This window comes from Euwallacea similis, chromosome 11 (assembly GCF_039881205.1).
Source record: "Euwallacea similis isolate ESF13 chromosome 11, ESF131.1, whole genome shotgun sequence".
NCBI lineage: Eukaryota > Metazoa > Arthropoda > Insecta > Coleoptera > Curculionidae > Euwallacea > Euwallacea similis.
In genome coordinates this window covers 4,161,512-4,180,307 of record NC_089619.1, presented here as the reverse complement: position 1 = coordinate 4,180,307, position 18,796 = coordinate 4,161,512, and the positions used below count along the sequence as shown (strand labels likewise).

The 18,796-nt window shown below is 33.8% G+C and overlaps 1 pseudogene; it reads right to left on the bottom strand.

Moving 5' to 3' along the window:
• Positions 1-1,041: 1,041 nt before the first annotated feature.
• LOC136412022 (uncharacterized) lies at positions 1,042-2,736 on the bottom strand (annotated as a pseudogene).
• Positions 2,737-18,796: the final 16,060 nt, after the last annotated feature.

Here is an 18,796-nt window from a genome sequence, read left to right as displayed (position 1 = left end):
CTGTTTTCTGTCATTGTTTCTACGACATTTTTAGGTGTTAAAGTTTTCTTCACGGTACTCTCGGTTCTTAGTCTATTTTCGGTCCAATTTTTGTATTCGAAGAATACATGTTATGTTGTGTCTCTTCACCCACAGTACCAGCATTTACCATCGTCCGAGCTCTTAATTTTGAATCTGTTCAGATAGTGGGTAAAACATCCGTTCCTGGAGAAAAACTGTGTCGTATAATAATTGACTTCTCCGTGTCGTCTATTCAGCTATTCACCCATAAGTCTATCCGCAATTTTAATTGTTTCTAATGTACAAGAATATTCGATATAGTAGTCTGTGTAGAATGTACCAAAAAACTCCATATTAACTCATTGGCACTTTAGTATACTTCCATATTTTTAATTCACCATAAAGTCAAGAAAAAATATTTCTTAATGTGTAAGCTGTTGCTATAATTTAACAAAAACGACTGCTAAAATAACTTCTTTCACCAAGAATCTTTTGACATTAAGACCGAGTTACTGATATGTTTAAGTTCGGTGCTGCTGAACTGATCTTCGCATACACGAACAAATCCACAGCCTATTCTTACTTAAATATGCCTTTCTGACTATCTACTGAACATGCAGTGCACATACAAATTGCTGTTATTGTGACAGAAATATATTTCTTATACATGTCAAAATTGAAAGTTTCTTATAGATGTCAAAATTCTTTGTCTTAATGTCATGTAGAAATAGTATGTTTGGTTAGTGGTAGGGGAAACAAATTTTAAGACTGACGAGATTTATTTAATTTGTGCATAGGATATATTTCGTGAGCATTCGTGGAGGACACCTTCATAAAAAAGTAATATTTCTCACTTCGCTGAATGGGGGTAATAGTGCTCACAGCTCTCATAACAACTGCTATTTCGCATCGGATTATGAGAGGTCGGGAAGAATCCTTATCAATTTACGTCAAGTAAAAAATACGCTAGCGCGTTTAAATATAATATAACGTAATAATTTCTTGGTCATTTATCTTTATTATTAATAAATTCTTGCTAATTTATAATCTGATCTTACCTTCACATTGGTTAATTACCTAATTAATTTAAAATTTTCTCGCTATTGTTCGCACCCTATAATTACTAAACACAACGATAAGGATGAGGATCCTTAAGTGTCTGGAAACGTCTAAAATAACTAGCATCAAGTGATATCCGAGAGCCAAAAATTACAAAGAAAAAGAGTAGACACAATTCATATTTTTTCTTTATAAATTGCGAAAAAACATAATGAGGCAATTCGTGACTGTCAGTAACGAAAGTATCTCCAGTTTTTCCTCTACAGGGTGTTTTATGACGAGAGGAAAATATTTCAAGGGATAATTACATAACTCATTTCCAATAAAAAATGTTATATAACTAATTATCTTATTTTCATCTGTTTTATAGGTATTCGAAAACTACATTAAATATTCTTGGTTTGCAGACAATTTATTGATTGCCAAATATTTAAGGAAATACACATTAAGCGTAACTAACATAAATGGAATTTAACTAATTGACATGTTTAAGACAAAAACGGTTCAAAATGTCCCTTCTCCTTTCGAAAATGTAATGTACTCGGTCGAGAAATCGAATTAAGAGCGCGACCAATTTCCCGCGGATTTTCGCGCATGGATTCGCACGCTTCTCTTATTCGCCTTGTCAATTCTTCTCTGGAGCTGTTGGGTTGCGAATACACATGAGATTTTAGGTGATCCCGAATGCAAAAATCCAAAAGTGTGAGGTTTGGGCTTCGCGGCGGCCAATATGAAACGAAGAAAGAGACCAGCTTCCATCAAAATTTGGTAAACTCTCACAAATGTTCTGTGATTGGGAATTTGTCGTTCTAGAAATCGACGTCGACACGATCTAATCACTTCAAGCGCATTACCATTAGCAAACTCTACATAAAAAGAATGTTAGTAAAGATTGTTGTAACTAAAAATACGCGTATTTTATCACTGTTACTGTTTTAATTTGATGAATTGAAGATGGCGCACGATGACTTTACTTTTTTTCCAATAGATATATTAATGTCATTAAAAATAACGAAAAACATTAAACCTGAATATCTCTAACACAGTTGAAAATCGGACCATTAGTTATAAGACATTTTGTATTGGAAGTGAGCTATATAATCATCCCTTGAAATATTTTCCGCTCGTCATTGAGCACCCTGCCTTGCTGCATTCCTCCTTGACACAAAGTAGATAATACAGCCGATAAATTTCACAACTGAACTGCTCAAAAAGCATCAACTTTGCGGTTTATGTAGTTCATAAACTCGGTTGCGCTTTTATAAGACTTTCCCTCTTCCAACATTGCTCTGCTGTAAACCCTGCCGAAATCACATTTCTGCACAGGGTTCAGGATTAGAACACCTGCCACACAGTTTTCATTTTCGGGAACATGACAATAGTTACGAAATGGCTTAGCTATAAACTATAAAGCAAAGCGTAATTGAAATTTTCTTTCCAGATGGACAAATTCTACCTTCGTCTATTGCTACTGTAAAAGCTCGGTCCTTAAGCTTGAATAGTAATCGATCTGTAAAATTCTTTTCTGAACGAGTGTCTCCTGCAATTTCTGTGTTCCGGAACAATATGTCGTCTCGGATATAGCAGGTCTGCGAACATCCATAAATAGATATTTGTGAATGATTATGATAATTGTTATGAAAAGGAATAGAGTGCCTCAAATTTGACTTCCAACATGGTAATCTTAAGAACCGTTAATTACATAGAATCGCGTTTTTAGAAGATGAATAAGTTTTAGTTTCATTTTGAAGCCGCTTCCACCATTCCAAGATTCAAATACCCTCTGCAGCGTTAATTTCTTTTATCTTTTTTTTGTTCTTTTTTTATCTAAAACTCAGACAAGTTCAGGTTAAAATAGATATAAGTATGTTCAGTGAAAGTCGCGCATCAAAGACCAAGTATTCGTGAATATTAATGTCTGTTTTCGTTTGTCAAGTTTTTGACGAATTGTCAAGAAACTTGCAATAAACATGCACAGTAATGCATCAGGTGACTGGTTTTTGCCAAAAATAGGGGAGGATCCCTGATTTTCCTTGACATTTGATGTCAAGGTATTGTCAAAAATTGCATCACAAACGTGATCATTCACCTCAGTTTGGCGGTAACCTTGTCGCAAGTTGCCTGGCGCAAATAACCTGGCGCAAGTTGCCTGACGCAAGTGCCTATTAGTGATTTTGCGTAATTTTAACTTGTAGAAGATTAAAAGCCACTACGTTATTCAGTGGAAAAATCCGTCAATGAAGAATAGTATAAATACGTAAACATGGACTTTTTAGCATACAACTACTTGGAAGCTTTTCATTTAAAGCAGGAAGCTGAGATCTTTATGGTGTAATCGGGAATTGGCCTTCAAAGTATCTCAGTCATAGTGCCCCTAAGATATTTCTATAACGTCAAATTTCCATATTTTTCTTAGCTGTAGGTTTTCCATAATCGATGAACACAGCTCCCCGGTGTGATATTCAATATACCTCACCCAAGACAAGCGGATTGTACAAATTTTGAAATCAGTGTCAGAAACAACGGCGGTTCAATTGATATTCGTTATCATGGTAGCAGGAAAAAACTAACACTAATGAGGCTAGTTCGGTAATTAGTTATTATTGTTACCTTGATCTCTTCCAAGTTCTTCAAAAAATATCCACAACTTCTGCGTTTCTAATGGTTTCATCAGTCTGCCCAGTCTTTTTATAATCGTGAAAAGTATCCCCTAACATCAAAAGGATTCTAAAAATAGCTCCAGAAATGCACTGGGAAATCAAATGAAATTTCATTTCCCTATGCACTATTGAATTCCCCAAATCGCATGCGTTTTCTTGTTTAGGAACGTTGCCATATCTCGCAGCGTGGCTTTGCGCGTAGATCCTACGCCTACACCCGAAAACATGCAGGTCCATAAAGCACACTCAGGGCGTTACAAAACACTAGACCAATCCTTTAATATAGGAAAAAGATTACAGGTAAAGATACCTTTGTCATTTGATTGAAAATTAGGATGTTAAGTAGAATTTGAGCACATAAACGATTTTACTCGTATACCAATAATTTCCGAACTAGAACTAAACTTTTTTTGCATCTCGAGACATTTTGATAAAGTCCATTGTTTTGTGGGAAAATTTAAATGAGTGCTCCCCTGCTTACAGTATGACAAAAAGTGTTTAATAGTATATTACACAACGAGCATGAATAGGCGAATGCGGTAAGTCATATGAGGAGGTAATGGAGAATTTGGTACAATTTATATACGATTCTTTTTCTATGACTGAAACAATTTGTTAATAATAAACGGGATTTACTGCTTAAAAATTCAAAATTTGCTACAGCTATCATCGAAATGGCTGCCGGGGTGTTGATCTTTGTTTGATTTGCCTCATTGTTGTGAGCCTAAAAAACCTATCACACTGCATGTGCAACACGTAGAAAATGAAAATATACAGTACTCGAGAATTTTTCGATCTCATTTTGAATTGGTAACAATATAATATCCTGATAACAGCTTTTTTACGATTGTTAGTCCACAGCGACGTTGAAGGGAATCAAAAATAAAATAAAATGTTATAAAAAAGATGCCTCTAAAATGGTTTGAAATGCGATATTTTTAAAACTTTATAAAATAACCAATAGGGGACATCAAAATTGGTGTGAAACACTGTATGCTTGTTTCACCCAGTATGCAATGATAATTGACTAATGTTGACAAAATGTAAGCACTTGGTGCGATTTTTAACTAATGGATCAACGTTTAAATAAAAAATTAACATAAATAGGACAACAGGTTTAGAAATGATTTAATGTAACATTTTTGGCGCATTATTAATGGCGCTACGTAACAGCAATTTTGTCCAGAAATTCGTCCAAAAATCTGAGTTAACCTAAATACTCTAATATAGGTAGATATCTGGTACTTGTCCTGAAGTCCAAAAATGTCCAAAATTTTATCGACAGTATATTTTCGTAAACTTGGCAACACAGCAGCAGTGTCGCCGGACGCATGGCATCCACAAAATAAACATTTCAGTGTGTCTCGGGCTTCGGGGTGATGTGTGCTGGAATGACGTTACGTTGCCGGGTCTTTGAACGCTTATGAGTTTTCCACCGATTTTCGCGACTAACAGTGTGTTTAGTGAGATCTTTTGAGGATTTCCTGTTGAATGTATTGCATGAACGGAGCAGGAGTATATGAAAAGGCAAGTAAAGTTTCTTTGCCTAGCTTTGCTTTTTTGTTTAGTTTGAATTTTGCTAGTTGAGGTTATGTTTTCTCGAGTTCGAGACGTAAACATACATAATCATAATCGGAATATTATAGATTACTTACTACTAATTTGCTTTTTATGAGCACATTAATATCCAAGCCCAAATCTGAATCCCTTAATCAATATCGGGTATAGATAAGTAGATACACAATAATATGTGATATATTGGGCATTGGGTTATGAACGATTTTGTTTTAATATCTGCTCTATTGGATATGCGACGATGATATTTTTAAAGAAAGTTTGTTTTTGTTGTAAAATTTGCTTATTTCTAATGCATGAGTCAATTTAAAAAATTCGTTCAATATCGAATTTCAATGAGATGTTTGTTTTTATTAAGGCGGTATGTCTAATGACGTTTTAAAACAACATTCTGGCAACTGTAATAGGATACTTGATCTAATACAGGGTGTTTTAGTTTCAACCTGCGTCTTTTAAGAGAGTGACAGAAAACCACAAAATTAGAACATTATGTAAATGAAAATTAAAAAAAAGCACATTAAATATACTGGGTGTTAAATTTTCATTAATTTTTTTTCATGTTTTCATAACTCCTTTTCCTATTTTTTAGACATTTAGTCTGAATTTGGCATACACATATTTCATAAGAATCCACATTAAGTGATCTCTAGGGCAGATCCTAAGATCTTCAGGGTGATGTTTTTTAAGAGGTCAACTCTGAGGTCAGGCCTTCGGTCAAGGCGCCCTTTTCCGTCCCAGACTAAAAATATCTGGGGCGTTCCACAAGAAATGTAGTACACCACTGATATTCACAGATCAATATTTTTGATTTCCCTTTAAATTTAGAAACTGTTTTTCCCACTTGCACTTCTCCACACAGGGTGTTCAGAAATAAGGTCAAAATATTTTGAGAGGTGATTTTAAAGTTTATAATAATAAAATTTCTTATAAACATGCTCTAAAAATTGCTTCTTATAGGAGCTAAAATCTCTTAAAGAGGGAACTCTGAAGAGGATTTTTTTATAATACACGAACTGCTTGTGCAAAAATTATGAAATTCAGTACACTTTAATAAATTGGAATTGGAAAACTTTGTTTGTGTTAATAAATGCAGATTTTTGTCAGAGGCGCCACATACAGAGGATTTCTTACATACATAAATGTTACCCTAACTTTTACACCCTGTATAATTCTTCTGTTTTCTATTGCTGTGCCTCAATTAACATTAATGACTCTCAGTGTCCTTGGTAGCAGGAAATCCATATTTCTTATTTAAAATGCATCATATACCATCATATCATATACATTTCTTAAAACCATTGACATATCATATTTTTCAGTTAAAATAATTCACATCAATGGGGACACCACTGTTTTTCCCTTAAAAGATGTGTCTACACCTATTTTATGGTCCATAATTTTTGTAAAAATATTTAATGCCGGAACGACCTTGGTAGGAAAAAAAATTAAAATAATATTTTTTATCACAATGTAATTCAGATGGGAAGCGAAAACAGACACATGTTCGTATGATTTTTTTTCTTATTTCGGTCACACCAATTTAGAGTAGGCAGGACTGTTATCAGATTTATTCTGAAATGCCCTGTATTTATAGTACAGTTCAAATTAGAAATTGCAAGGTTTCAGTTGTCTTTGACAAGCAAAAGCACTTAACAAATAATAAGACTTAATCGATTGTAGAAAAACTTTCTATCATTTTATACACAAATAACATAATCTTTATACAAGTGGTTTAAATAGCAACCTATAAAGTGCATTTTATGGTAGACGATCGGATAGATTAACAAATAGGTTGTACATTTGGAAAGAAATAATAAACATAGAATGGAACTCGGATAAACAGTTTGATAAATGCCAAACTTAAGTATTACAGAACAAGTGGTAAAAAAATTAAGGGTTTTCAAACAATTGGGGGCTTTGAGTTTTAGCTGATGGCTAAGGAGTGGATCACCTTGCACAGGTGTAAATTAGTAGAGTGAAAAAGTGTTACAAATATTCGTAGTTACATCGAACTATGTTTACTGATGTCCTTTTTGTGATCTCCAGGAAAGACGACAATTCTTCCCTGTGGAATTAGTCCTCACAAAAGTATTAGGTATATGCCATATTATTCAAGCTTAGAAACAATGTCTTTGTTAGCAGTTGCCATTATGTATTCATATGTTAATGTTTTGATCAACCATTGGAATAAATTTACAGTAAGCATAGCAATGTAACTATTATTCATATTCAGTGGCATATGCGCTACATACGTCTCATAATTTAAGAATCCAAAAATAGCTGTCATTGGGTTAGTGTCCCAATGTCAGGGGACTTCAAAGGGCATTTGTATGCGACAAACAGCCTACACCGTCGTTTATCTTGAGACGAAATCGGAGGTCTTATAAGGTAAATGGATTGTGACGGAACAAAGAAGGGATTGCTTGTCTACTACAAGAAATTTGATGCTCTAATATGGAATATGTAATGAAGGTCTTTACCCTCAAGTTGGCGGAAATATTTAAATATGTCTAAGGCGGTCAAAAATTGTTGGTTTAGAAAAAACCTAAGGAAACATTTAAAAAACGTGAATTGAAAGAAACTAGTATGGACTTATCTATCTACTTTGATGTTGTCGACGGTTCCTCATCCTTTAAGATAATTGAATTGAAGATCTATTTTTGGGAGAAATAGTTTAAGTTGGGGATTAGCATTTACGCAGAATGAATATAAAGTAGGTAATAAAAGCACAAAATGAAAATTTGCAAGCAAATTGCAAATGCAATTGCAAACAAAATTAGGAAATTTGGAAAATGAAAGTTTGCTTGCAGTTCCCACTTTGTATTATTATTGCTTACTTCATATTCATTGTACCCACTGCGCAAACCTTAAAACTTACAAACTTATCCTTTAAGATTTCTAAAATTTCCAAGAGGGCAGAATATAATTAAGCATGTATGTTATTTAAGACTTATCATTTTAAATGAAAAAACGGAGGACAAGATACAAGGTGTGTCTATACTAAATGGCGACAAAAGTGGAGACAAAGTTGGGCAGTCTCAAATGGAACAAAAAAACTACTGTGGAGTTTGAAACTAACAAGGCCAAAATTTTTTCTAATTTGGAGATTAATTTCGTTAAAATGATATTTCCAAAAGCAAGTCGGTGACCAAACGGGTTTCATTTCGTAACCAGTTACATAATAGGGCCAGGTATTTTATTTTCAGTTAACGAATGGAGCCAGTAAAAACACTGGTTGCTGCAGTTTTATAGATATAGGGCGCAACGTGAATAAGATTAACCCTGTACTTTTTTATTATGATTGCTTCGTCGTACAGTAAAAAAATATCACGTATGAAATTCATTAGGAAATCTTGATTCGCTTATATCGAATAATTCCACTCGTGTAAAATAATGCATTTCCCAACTGATTTCATCAATAATTATTTTTAGCTTCAATAATAACTGAAGATACCTTAGGAGGTGCCTATACATTTACACTGAAAGCTGACCACCTCATACATCATGTATATTTATCTTTCTATCACGTAAATTTTATTAATTTCCAAATTCCGCCATAAATATCACATTTACCTGAAATCTATTGTTTTATTGTTATTATTATAATAACCTTATCAATAAAATGGTATCTTATCAATAGCGATAAACTCATGCTTTAAATCATAATTAAAAACTTGAAGGATACGTGGATGTTTAATTAGAATGCAGGTCAATACCCATACCAATACTAGACAACTCATTATGATTAGATGAAAGAACATTCAAAAGACAAGAGTTCAAAAAAGCTTTGGCGTGAATAAAACTATATGGTAGAGGAGGTTTTTTAGAAAGTTAGAAAAAGTAGCAATTGCTGGGGAAAAACATACAGATGGTCTGTAAAATATGCAAATTTAATGTTTTCATTAAAGTTGATTGTTGAAGATAAAGATACAGCTGAAGCAAAGTAGACATTCCAAGAAGAATATGGGTCAGAAGGTATATTTCAGTAGAAATTATTAATCCAGATAAATTGATTTAAACCTTTAATGGCAGAGGAAGAAAAGGGAGAAGAATGATGACCTAAGAAATTGAAATAAAAGGAAAAGGAATTTCCTCTGAGATTAAAATTCTTTGGACGATCAGATAAAACTAGAAAATTCCAACCCAGTTATTCGATCATTAGCTTTGTTGTGTGGAAATTGGTACATAATTAAACTTAAACCAATCCTACTTTCTAGTAAAATGAGATAGTTGGCTAATTCGGTTTCTCAATGTTGCTGAACAACAATTTTCCAAGTTTGCCAAGTAAATTTACTAAAGAAACCCACCGGCCGCGTCGTAACGAGCTTACCGAACCCTTTTATTTCATACCACCATAGAAACTTGTTCAGCAAGGGAAACGTTGCGAAGCGTGATCGAAAACAATATTAAAATAATGAACGAGGAAGTGCTCTTACAAGCTTTGATTCAAAAATAACCTGGACCCATGTTTTGATAGGCATTAAGAGAAGAAGAAAGCTCAAATTATGTGTGTGTGTGTGTGATTTATGAGTGATGTTTTGGGAATTGCTATCCAGGATTTTTAATTGATAGATTAACGGTTTTTAAGATAAATTAAATTATAGGTGTATGACGTCTCAGAAAATGTAGGAATTCCTTCACAACGTGTGTGACTAGCGTTCACACTAACTAAAATATGGCTTTGAAGTGTTATTATTTTATGTAATATTTGGAGAAAATATCCTTCTGATACTGGTTTATAAAAAATATTGCCCTGCTTTCTTTGAAAACCCTTTTATTACCACTGCCGGAACTGTCCATTATTTACTTGACAGAGAAGTCTATGGAAGTAAATTTCCTTTCTCGGAAAATAATTTACTCTGCACGGCACAAGACGTCCAACCACCGTCTCATGCAATTTTAAACTCCTTTATTGCAGTTACGTCACTACAAGCGAGTCAGGTTGTAATTTCCCCAGGATGTACGAAGTTCACGGAAAGGTCCGTTAATTACAGGGAGTTACGGTTGCATTACCTCCCCCCCCCCCCTCCCCCTCCCCCCGTTTCTTTTTCTAATACATATTGTGCAAGCAAGAGAAAATATAATGTTCTTTGAGCTAAGTTATGTTCGAAAAAGCTATCAACAAAGAGGAACTACTGGAAGGACGGCGACAGGATGGTGATCTACGTGTGATAAGGAACTTGCTGAAGAAAGAAGTAAAACCACCTTGGTATGGTTGCAATGAGAATTTCTTGAATTACTTGATGAGTTAATGACTCGCAAATGGGAAATGCCAGACGGGAAAGCTTTTACCTCTCAGACAATAGTTCCTAATTTGTGAAAGATTTTGCTGCCAAAACTTTACGACCGTGGTCTTAGGAGTCACAATTGGAGTTTGGTTTGAGCGAGACATAGCTTTTATTGGATAAGCTGAAGCAGGGACGTAGAGGACTGGTGTAAGCAAAACGATTTATGTTGGTCAAAGAAAGGTTCCAATATTCCGTTAAGATAAAGAATGAAGGTGAATGCAAACAGTCTTGGGAAAAATATAAGAAGATTAAGAACTAATACGATTTTATGGCTCACTACAGTTCTAAGTTTAATCAACTATTGCGTCCCGTTGGCTGGTTTCGATCCTAATACTAATAATCGATTATATCGAGCTGAAAAAAGAACTATGCTATTACATATGCATACAAAAACTTATTTAATTTCCTTTACTGGTTACGAAATAATTAATTAACTTAAATTATAAATAATTGATTTGCTATTTAATTGCCGCCCAGTAAACTGTCCTGAGCAGTATCCAGATTTGAACTCTCTAGAGGAATTTATGACTTTTTATCAAATAAAAAAGGACTGTAACCGCACTTATAACAGCAGATGATATGAAAAACCGATAACAATAATTCAGTCCCATTTAAACAGCAAATAATATATTTTTTATAATCTAATAAATCATAATTTTATAACCAGTAAAGCAACTCCAATTGTATGTATTTTTTCTTGGATACGAAAGATATCATTCCGTTTAAATTTTCAAAGTCATCCTTCACTCATCAAAATCCATAGTAGAGTAAAATTTAAACAATATACAGGGTGTAATATAAATAGGGATTTTCCTTTTATTACGACATATAAAAAAAATTATTAACACTTATCTGCGTATATTTCGTTTTTTTTTGAGATCTCGAAATAATATTATATATATAAAAATATTGCTTAGTTTTTTGACGTTTATGCCGTGTTAAAAGGAAAACCTCTACTTATGTTACTCCCTGTATATATGGATATAAATATGTTCTCCTTTCTTTCCATTACTTTGTCAAAATTGAATGAAAATATCTTAAACCGTTTTCAAGATATCGCCTTGCAACAGTTTTACAACTCACCCTGTATTACTTACTTTTAAGCGAAATAGCCGTAGTTACTTATTAAGAAATAATTCCATACATAGTAGGGTTTGTTAAAACAGTTTATTATCCTTACAAATTTTAATAAAACCCGATCAAATACAGATTTTTACAGCTTTTTGTACTAAGACAATCTTTATGCAATGTAATAAATTTCCTTATAAGTGACTTGCCCCCATAAATCATTCATCACGGCATAACCATCATGACCTTGCATATTTGCTTTGATTAGGAACATGCTACCGGAATATTTTAAAATACTTTGAAGTAAAGGGGAAACAGCTATCCATCAGTATTCCTGTTTTGTATTATTGGAGAATAGAATTCAGAGTATATTTGTAATTATGGTTCTTTAGGATACTCTTGTTCACAGTTCCTATAGATATTTATGTATGTATCTTCCTAATATAAGAAAGAAGCAAATCATTGTTGGGTCGTTATTCGTTGAATGCAATCGCTTTCCCAATATGGAAGGACCCAAAAATAGCTTTCCAAATTGGGAGCAGGCCACTGTAGATACAGTTAAAAATTCTGTAGTCTACAATAAGAATAGTTTTAGCAATGAAAGTTTTATTTTTAGTCTTGTATTAGTTACACTTGAAGATTATGTAAAATGGAGTTTCTAGATCAACGCTACATGATGATTTTAACGTACTCTCATGACTTTGTCCACATGTTGGATTTAATAGGAAGTGCTTGACCATCTTATATTTCTAATCAAGTTTACACTCAAATCATATTCAAATCAATTTCTTATTTTCATAAGTGAAATATGTCTACACGATTTTAATGAAAATATGTTGTATTTGATAGTTACTCGGAATTGGACGAGGCCCATTGCGAAGACTTTCAAAAATCAGCCGATGCCCATAAATAGAAAGGTATTCTCCGTTGGCATAAAGCCGATGTGGCTTCTTATGGCGATACACATATTTTAATTCTCCCTTTTGTATTCTTTTTTTGGAGTTTATTGTATACTATATGTAGACAGCAGGCCATTTAAAAACCAAAAATCCGTTTCTTATGTATATGACAACACATTTTTTTATTATGCGTCCTAATGTGTTTTACTCTGAATTTATTTCCTTTTAATTTAATTTAACTTTAAGTCTAGCTGAAGAACCAAAAATAATGATAAGTTCATCCAAATAACTAATCATACAGTAAAGTTTCAGTGACATATTGTCCGTCTTCGGCAACGTCAACAATTAAACTGACATGATTTTTTTTTGTCAGTTTCAAGTATCCATATGTCCAATAGTTGCACAACTATTTGTTCTGCTGAATGATGCCCCTGATTATTAATTTTACCATTAATGCAATTCTTTTGGAAGACTAAGTGTACGATAGTCGGTTTATCATAATTAAGTTTTAAATCACGACTATGGAACTGTGGAACCTAGTTTCAATCTTTTATGTGAACATTTTAGAGAAACGTGATTAACCATCGTACATTATGGGATTTATTGAGTATTGTGGATTACCAATCAAGAGTCACGAAATGAATACCGCGATTTTTTCAAAAATATCGATTTACCCTATCACGCTGATAATTAATATAGCACAGATGTCTAGGTTAGTTCCGGTTAGAGGGAGCGACGAAGAGATTGTTTTTATTTTTCCAAAAAGGTCTAATTATTCTAAATCTATTCACTCTTTTACTGTGATTATTAGAAGAGAACAGATGTCCAGGGCCTTACTGAGTATCAGAGGCCTGAACGGCCATATTAAATTTATTTCAAACTGCCCGGTTTGTGCTCCTACTTACCTATTACGGCTATTTTCTGATCTTCTAATCGATCTACAAGTGTGTCCCATTAATGTTCATTGATATTCACCTACAATATGTTATGCTCATATAAATTCTGGATAATGTGTCCACTAGATTGAGTTGTGTGATCGAGTTCAAACGATTGTCTGTTCCTGGAGGTTATTCAACAAGAAAATACAGTGTACATTCAAGTGGACATGAACATGTAATCTTAAAATAGCTAAGAAAAACAGAATTAGACTGGGATCTACGGTAATCTACAAAAGGAATACGAATAAATGTGGTTGTTATTTCTCCTTAAGTTTGGAATTTTAAACGTTGATGCCGAAGTCGGACCAATGAATATGAAGTAAATAATAAAATTAGAAAATGGAAATTTTCAAACAAATTTCAAATTTGCAATCAGTGGAATAACCATAAAACAAATTTACTTGAAAACTGAAATTTAAACTATTTTTTTTGGTTTTTATTCAGTTATTGGTTTTCTTTGCTTTGAAAATTCCCTTGGAGCTAACAACTTTTAGAAAAATATGTTAGCATGTCGTTGTTTTAAGTGTTATTAATCCGTGATTTGTATTAGTCTAGTGCGATTTAGTACTAATGTCCAATTTTAATGCAACATTTAGGGACAGCAGGTCAATTTACCTTACCTCGTAAATAAGTTTAAAATTTTTAATACATAGAAGGAGGTACAGTGAGTATGAAGTAAGAAATTTTCAAGCCACTCTGCTTTGTGGTCATTACACTGATTGCGATAACGTTAATTTATTACTTACTTCGATCTTATAAAAATTCCACACTTAAAATATTTTTCGATTTTGATTCTGTGAGCTCCACGGGCTACGTATATTTCCTGAATTTTCCAGAAATTTATTACGCTATTTTCATATCATTCATTGATTGTTGTCAGTAGACACATTTACCTTAGTTGCGATTTTTGCATATTTTGGATCGTTGCACGTTTGGTGTTCGTGTACGTTTGTAAATGTACATTAAAATTGCATTCTTTGTGGCAATATTATAGTGGTGATCAATTAATAAAGGCTATTTCGTGAGATAATTTGTTCGCCGAGATTTGCTGACATCGCTTTCACGCAACCCAATTAAAGAACGAAGTACCTATTATCTTTGAAGAGCGGAGTATTCTGAATAAGGAGACAAGTAGTGCAAAATTGGAGTAGTACGGGGAATAATCTCGTACAAACCCGATTTAATTTCCATTTAAATTTTTCCTACTTGTGGTGTGGGTGCAGCTGTGTGTGTGGTCATGCATTGTCAACTGCAAAACAATTCCGGGACTAAGAAGAGCCAGTCTTTTAGTATTTATGCCACTTTTATGGAGATATCATTATAATGTCGCATCTTAAATGATCCATTTCTCTATATTCTCGAAATTGTATATTTATAAGTAGTTAAAAATTAACCGAATCGTGGATCGTAAAAGTTATAGTACTGAAACTCGAAGAAATTAACTCCCAGTTCGCCATATTTAAGTAATTGTCTCGTTTTTTAAAAGTTTCTTTGCAATTTCGGCAAGAAAGGATCTTATCTCCCTAAATAAGGGAAACAATACTATCATTAAGACTTTTAAAACGAGATTTTGGAGATCTAATTTCAAGAGCAGCTTTCTTTAATCCCGCTTTTAATTTGGGCATGTAATTGCCTCAGCCGTTTCGCTTTAAAACGGATACTAATTGCAAACAAAGTGATTTATAAGATCTTTAAATTATAACCCTGTATTGGGGAACTTATCGTACATGTCCTTACTTAATTGGACATGTCCCTGAGTATATTGTGATTATTACGATGTAAAGATGTTGATTGGACCATAATCGCTTCCGGGCAGGTTCTCACATACGCGTCGTAACCACAATACGTATCAATAATATTAATGTTATTGCTCATTACTTAATCATTATGATAGTTCAATTTCAGTTAAGTTTAGTGCTGATTACCCTAGACTAGTAACTGTACTTAGGGCACATTTTCAATATTATTAAATCCAGCTTGTTACTGCTTAGTAAATTTCCCATGAAACTTCGCAACGCACGTTTAAATTTCGAACTTAACGAGGGCATATCACGAAATGGAAACTTTATCTCAGAATTACGAGTTTCGCCGAGTTGCAGATGGGTTTTCCGGACTTCGGTTTCGCATTGGCACAAAACTGTATTTCGTGTCGACCAACTTGGAATGGGTACTTCAGATACGAACAAACCTAGTTAGGTTATTGTGGTTATTGCTGTTTTCAATTATTTCTATCAGGAAAATAAATTCACTGTACTTAATTTAGTTTTAAGCTGTTTTTAACGAAACTTGCCTTCAAACTTCAAGCAACTTGCCTTATTGTTTGTCCACTTGAAAAGCAGTCGAATCGTACTCCATACGAAATGGTAATCCCAGCAACACCCCACACGAATCTGAAACAACGTGTATTTTCACACCAACGTATTTGTCCTTAACCAAACATGAGATAACAGTCGTGTTTCAAGGTGTAAAAATGACAGAACAAATAACAGATAAAGAGAGGAACAAACTTGAGTAAATGAATACTTTCGTCACAGTCGGACACACCGCCGCTTTTGTGCCAGAAAGATCATTAATATTTTAAACATTTTTTAGGAATCTCTTTCCAAGAATAGGTGTGTACACACCTTCACACATGAGTGCAATATAAACTATATAAGTGTGAGCCTGTGGAGAATAGAGATTAGATTTCAGTTGATGTGTTTAACAACGAAGCATCAAAGTTTGATAGTTTTTGATAAGAATAAAGAAGCAACATTTTTGGAATCTCACTTAAAATTGAAAAGTCTTTGTGCCAACCTTGGTGTAAACTCAACTTATTCCAATTAATTCTGTGTCAGTTGTATTACAGATTAATAATTCATAAATAAATGGATAATTAATTATTAAAGAGGACGAGGGTTGGCTTTCTTTTAATAATTAATGTTGTTAGGAAACTGAATTGATCTTCTATTGGGGTGTTGCAGGCCATACCGATTTAACGAAACGTGGATGTACTAGAACTTTAGTTGTTGCAAAGAAAAGGGATGAAATTTTACTACACAGGGCAACCGTTTTTTGAGGATAATTGGTACTAAAATCTAGCCGGGTCTACGAGGCCTGTTTTTTAAGTTTTCCATGAAGTACTGGAACAAAACAGAAAATAATTTTTAAAGACTTTATTGTTTTTAAAATGATTCTTCATGAAGATCAATGCACTTTTGCATGCACTAGAACCATTTATGGAAGCAGTTATTTCACTGGTTTTTTGGTACAGTCAAAATGGTGTTTTTGAAAGCGTCGACTATGTCTTGTGGTGACTGGATCCTTTGACCACATAATTAATTCTTGATTTTCGAAAACGTAAAGAAATCATTGGGACTTAGGTCGGGATAATACGGAGGATGATTTAATAATTCGACGTTTTGTTGCGTTAAAAATTCCATTGTCTTGCGAGCTATGCGCGAACTTGCATTGTCTTGGTAAAGGATGCTTCGTCATTTGGGGTTGGTTTTTCTAAGCTCAACGATGATTTCCGGCAAACAGTTTGTTGTATACTAATCGGCAATAACAGTTCTTTGATTTTGCAAGTGAATTGTTGCTGTATGGTCTGCTTTTGAGGCAAATGCCGCGACCATCTTTGTGGACATCCTTCGAGGATGGATGACTTTTGTTGATTTTTCTTCACCTTGGAACATAAAAACAGATGACTGACGTTTATTTTCGAGTTCATATTAGTAAATTCACGAGTTATCATTACTAACGATGCTGTAAACGTTTTTAGAGTTTCCTGTATTGAGGCGATCTAGAGTTTTTTGACTCCAATTGACCCTAGCTTCTTTCTGTTTTTCAGTCAACAGATGTTGTATTCAACGAGATACTATTTTTTTTTACAGCCAATTCTTCATGCAACATTTTTTGAATAGAGGTTTTTGGAATCCTTAATGATGCCTCAATCTCGCGATATGTCACATGTCGATCTTCCTTCATGCGCTTGTGCACAACATCGACGTTTTACTAGGTGACTGCCGTTTTTAGTGAACCTACATCAACGAGGAATTGTCGACTGGTCCAGCACTTCATTGTCAAGAACAGTAAACTGACTCGACGAGGCATTGTTGTTGAGATATTTGCTTTCAAAAGTTGTAAAACATTATTACGTGAAAATTTCTTGGTTTCATTTCGTTGTTTGAACAACTTACTAACTTTGAAAATTCACCGTATCTACAACACTATACGTATCGCACTGAATCTTTTGATTTAGGTTAATTAAAGATTGAAGTTAAGTTTTACTAATGACATTTGAGCAGTGTCACCATCTATGTCTCTATGCAAAACATAAGAGATAGCCCTCGTATCGTCAAAAAATGGTGGCGTACATTGACGTAACATAAGGGCACATTACAGCACTTGCTGTAAATTAAATCCAATTTAATTTCGCAAAGATGTATTTTTCTAAAGCTTTTTGTCCTCAAATTTAAGTTGAATAAAATAAATCATACGATATGAAAGTTTTTTTTGAAAACATTTAATGTGCACCACAACTAGAAGTAAACTGGGAAGATCTCCTTGAAAAATGGGATTTTCCTGAAATTTGAGAAGCACAATGACGTTTAACGTTACCAGCCAAAAGTTATATTAATTATTGGAGCTAAAATGGAATAAATCCGCAACATGTATGTCACTCTTTTACCGGGTTATACGAATCTGTCTTATACGAACCTTTGTTATAGGAGAGTTTACTGTATTTTGAAACTTAAATTATGATTTCTGCACTTTAAGTCTGTTTTTCTGAACTACGAGGGACAATTGCATAGCGAAATTTCATCAGAAAACTTTAATTGGCCCCCTTAACCTAAATAAGCAAATTAATTAAGCAGCTTCGTTTCCTGTTAACTGTAAGTCTTGAGATTAATCTCCACAATACCCTAAGCCATTTTGACTGTGCAAAACAGCCAGTTAGGTATTATTCAATTGTTATAAGTTGGATTACTGATTGATGAACGGGGATCAAGACGTATCCTATTGTTCTTGCTGCAGGGGCTCAAACCGTTACTTGTTGACCAGTAATTGCCATTCCTAATAAGAAAACGTTGTTTAGTATAATAACAATTTATGGCTGATATCCTCAATTAGTACAGTTAGACGAACTTAACTTTGCCTTTGAACCCTGTGGAGATACGTTTTGATATTGTGGTGGTACCAGAAATATAGTTGCTTTGAGATTATTAAAAATGTACTAGTAGGGTAGATCAGTGATTATAACGTACATACATGGGACTTAAACAGCTTTCATGGTTTCTTATGAATATTAGATATCTAATTAACAATTT